Genomic DNA, 3,670 nt, shown 5'->3' with positions numbered 1-3,670 from the left:
GCAAGCATTACACCGATTGGAGAATAGTGAATCGAACAAACAACCGGTTTAATGGGAACGGGCAGGTATCGAACAACTATCTAGTAGAATTGCAGGATAGGCAGGTATCGAAAACATAACTGGTAGCAATCACATAGACGGGCATAAATCTAAAGAGAAGAACAAACAGCTGTTAGACATCCATCATCAAGTGAAGCTAGCATATCAAATAGTTACGCTATTTAAAAATTGGGTAATTTAACACACAAGTGGTATAAATCACAGACATAAAGTAAAGAGAAATGAAATAGCGAACAGTTTTATCAATTGGTGTGTAGTAAATCGAACAAATAGCAGAGTAAAATATTAAACAAATAAATACAAATGAGAGGCTTAAACGAATGTATGTAGTTTGCACAGCAGCTGGTTATACCAATCGGAGAGTGGCGTTGCGAAAAAAAGAATTGGTATAATAAAATAGAGAAATAATAGCAAGAGATTTTACCACTTAAACCAGGCGTCTGTACACTATACTTTATTCAACTCGAAAACTATAAATGCAATAAATTGGTATAATCATAAAGTGCAGGAGTGGTAAACAATTATACCAGCTTAATGTGTTGTCTGCGTACCAACCTTCATTCAGCTCGGTGACTCTTTTCTGCATTCACCTGTAAATTTTTAGACAAGAGAGCTGAGAAGTGGCGAATCGAAGGCAACTATTATATATTTTGCAAAATGTACGGTTATGCTTTAATAGCTTTTGGATATTTTGATTATATTACAAAAAAATTGTATATGAGCAAATCTTTTGAATGTTCAAGCAATTTTTTGTACACAATTTGAATGCAGAATAGTAGAGTTCAACTAACTAAAGAGCTACGTATAAAGATTCTGCAAGAGATAGTATTTTTTGCAAGAAAGCATATAGCAAAAAATCGGTTGGAAAAATTCTTTAATGTAGCCACTCTCTTCTCGACTTTTTTCAGAAGAGAGTATTTATATATGGTCACACTCTTATCACTTAATTATTCAAGTTTTAACATAATGATGTAATCGAAAACCTAAGCTTGAATAACTGATACTTATTGTATACGAGGCAGCCCCACAGAGCTGTATGTCTGGACTGTTGATAGGTGCATTTATGTACTACAACATAACATCTGTTAATTTCAAAACGATTTAGAAAATCAAGCCTGCTTATAGGCGCATCAACTGCAAATATGTCAAAGCGCATAGAAATGTTCGTACAATTAAATTGTTATTTCTTCAAAAAATTATAAAATATTTCAACAAAGAGATTATGCTAACCGTACAAATAACTTGCTTTAATTATTATTTTTTCAATTATTTTTTATTTGCATTAAATATTCCTACAACGAAAAAAGCCTGCATACTTGCATATAATAATATTTTTTAACGTTTTTTAAATAGAATGGTTCTCATAGCTACGCCAAATACCGTTAGGGAACACTTTAAATGTTAAAATTAAAATTTAGCAAATTTATTTGAGGTTATAATTTTAATTTCGAAAATTAATTTTTATTTTAGAAAATATATTTGAGGTTATCATTTTAATTTAGAAAATTAATTTTTATTTTAAAAATTTTTAATTTAGAAAATTAATTATTCTTTTATTTATTTTTTACTAAAACGAGTATAATGAATCAAAATGCAGCAGTATTGTATAAAACAAAAAAAATTGAAAAGAGACGCTACTATAGAAGCATAGTAAAACATAAAAGTGATCACAAATAAATACTTTACTATTTGTAATAAAAAAATTTTAAGCCGAAAAAATTTATACAAATTACTACATACATACATACATATGTAAAATGCGAAAAACATGCGATTAGGCAACAATTTCTTGTGTTGATACGAAAAATTTTATATGAAACAACAACAAAAACACATGCCAACACAGACACACATGCAGTTTGTAAGTTTTATAAAAAAAGTAAATATTTTATATACCAATACTAGTGAGACATCGCACATACACACACACAAACACATACACAAATGAGGATTATTAAGGTTTTTATAGCATGTAAGGGCATATTTAGTAAAAAATTGGATGAAAGTGCCAGTTAATATAATACATACATACATAAATACAAATAAGGGGAAGAAATATGAAAAAAAAAATTCAATAAAAAAAATTATATTAAAGGGATTTAGAAACGCAGTGAATAAGTAGCAAATAGCAATTAGCATGCATGTAAGTACATACAAACACAGATTTGTAATTACTTTTGTAAAAAGGTAAATATTTTGAATTGTAAAATAGTATGCAAAAATAAAAAATAATTACAAAAAAATATTTAAAATATTACATTTAGTAGTAGCGCACGTTCTTTTTATAACACTTTTACAAAACCAAACAAAAAAAAAACAACCACAAAAATAATACTTGCTATAAAAAACACATAACTGTAAAAAAAATTCCACAAAAGAAGTGAAGATGATAAAAAAAAGCACAGAGAAAATAAAAAAATTAACGAAGATGATAACAAAAATGCAAAGAAAATATAAACAATTAGCGAAGCAAGCCCCAAAAGTGCATAGAAATGCACCAAATATAAAGAATAAAACAAAGCAAGGCAAGAAGCAGCACATAATTAAAAAAAAATTATTTTCTCCAAAAAAAATAAATAAATAAAATAATAAAATTAAAATAAATGAAGATTTCAAACACACAAAAGTGTGTATTCTACCATGACAGCAACAACAACAAGAACAAAAGTTAAAAAAATTATAACAACTTAGATAACAAACAGTATAACGAATTTTACACACACACACACATACACACAGAAAAAGTCCTTACAAACAAATATAAATTCGTAATTGCATAAATATTCCAGCTAAATAGCGTGTAAGCAGAAAGCGTGGCAACGTAGTGAGCTTTAGCAGCACGTGCAAATATTTATGCATTCAAAATATATAATTAAAGCATACATACATTCTCAGCTAAATACAAATTGTAATGCAAAAATGTGCGAAAGTAGCGTTTGCAACAAAATGATTACAAGTGAAAAGCTTTTTTGATTATTTCAATTACTTTAAATTGCGCTAAACAACAGTTATAGCATTAACATACAAAAGCAAAAACAAAAATAAAATAATTATAGTCATAACTCTTCGCTTGAACAAAATTTAAGTTGAATTAATGCGTTAAATATTCACTTACTAGCAAATAGTTATGCGGACAGTGGGCGTAGACGTGCAAAATATGTGCCATAAAATTATGTGCGTGTAAAAGCTTTATTTTAAATGCTTTAAATTATTTTACGAAGCAGCCTAAAACCTGCTTGCAGTTTTTTAGTTGCATCTGCATATAGTACATATACATATATTATATATAAATTACAACAATAAATTCACTATTGTATATAGAGAAATAATTTTTGAAAAAATACCAAAAAACATTAGTTTTTCAAGTAAAATAAAAATATTGCATTTTAAAGCGTATATTTATGAAGTTACAAGTTACTTGCACAACTGAAAAAAACACACATGTTTTATTACAAATATGTATATACGTTTTTATAAAATGGCAACATGTTACACAGTGTATACCATAGTAAATATACTTTTGTTTTTAATTTGAATAAATATTAAGCCAAAAATTTTTCCACACATGAAATTAACAGTAATATTAAAAAATAGCTTATAAATATTACAT

The sequence above is a fragment of the Bactrocera oleae genome, chromosome 3 (assembly GCF_042242935.1).
Source record: "Bactrocera oleae isolate idBacOlea1 chromosome 3, idBacOlea1, whole genome shotgun sequence".
Classification (NCBI taxonomy): domain Eukaryota; kingdom Metazoa; phylum Arthropoda; class Insecta; order Diptera; family Tephritidae; genus Bactrocera; species Bactrocera oleae.
This window is presented reverse-complemented; position numbering follows the sequence as displayed.